Raw genomic sequence first — 1,230 nt, forward strand, 5'->3', positions numbered from 1 at the left:
GCGCACAGGACTTCACCACTAACAACAGAGACGGCGGGGCTGGTGACGTCATTGCGTAATCCCTGCCCGCAGTTTTTTTTTTTTCGTGGAAAAGTCAAAGAAGGGAGGGAGGATGGAGCTTTCAGAGGAAAAGCTAATTAGCGGTGAAACTAGCCTGTGAAATGGGGTGTGAACAGAGGAAAGACAAGTTTGGTGTAAGCAGGGGAGTTGAGAGAGGAGTGTAGAGTGGGGTCTAAGCAGGGGAGAGAGGGGTGTGTGGAGTGGAGGCTAAGCAGAGGAGTGGAGTATAAGCAGGGGACAGGAGTCTGTGTAGTGGGATGTGTGGACTGAGGTCTAAGCAGGGGAGTGGAGAGGGCTGTGTATAGTAAGGTCTCAGCAGAGGAGAGGAGTCTGTGGAGTGGGGTCTTAGCGGGAAGTGGACTCTGTGGAGTAGGGTCTCAGCAAGGGAGTGGAGTGGGTTCTAAGCAGGGGAGGGGAGAGTCTAACCAGAGGAGTGGAGACTGTGTATTGGGATTTCTGGACTGGGGTCTAAGCCTAGGAGTGTGTAGTGTGGGCTCTAATGAGATGGGTGGAGAGAGGTCTGTAGAGTGGGCTCTAAACACGGGAGTGGAGAGTAGTGTGGGGATCTAAGCAGAGGAGTGGAGCCTGTAGAGAGTTGTCTAAGCGAGGGGGGGTGCGGGGGAGTCTGGAGCGGGTTGTAAGCACGGGAGTGGAGTCTGTGGAGTGGGATGTGTGGACTGAGGACTAAGCAGAGGAGTGTGTGGAGTGGGGGTCTAAGCAGGGGAGTGGAGTGGGGGTCTAAGCAGGGGAGTGGAGTGGGGGGTCTAAGCAGGGGAGTGGAGTCGGGTATAAGCAGTGGAGTGATGTGTAGCGTGGGGTCTAAACAGAAGAATGGAGTATGTGGAGTGGGATCTAAGCAGTGTTGGGGAGAATGGGGTCTAAGCAGAGGAGGGGAGAGGGTTGTATAGAGTGGGGTCTAAGCAGAGGAGTGAAGTCTCTGTAGAGTGGGGTCTGTAAAGTGGGGTCTAAGCAGGCAAGTGGGGTCTGTAGATTAGATGGGGTGTGTTTCAGCTCCTTCACCGCACTATGCTTTATAAAGGACAAGCTCCAGTGAACTTTAGCCGCAGGATGCGCTTGGTTAACCCTGTAGGGTGTATAGTTAAATCAGCAAGATTTCTGCGATCTTCCCGCGCTGTAAACTATGCATTATCCAGGCCCCGTTCAGCCAGT

This window comes from Spea bombifrons, chromosome 3 (genome assembly GCF_027358695.1).
Source record: "Spea bombifrons isolate aSpeBom1 chromosome 3, aSpeBom1.2.pri, whole genome shotgun sequence".
NCBI lineage: Eukaryota > Metazoa > Chordata > Amphibia > Anura > Pelobatidae > Spea > Spea bombifrons.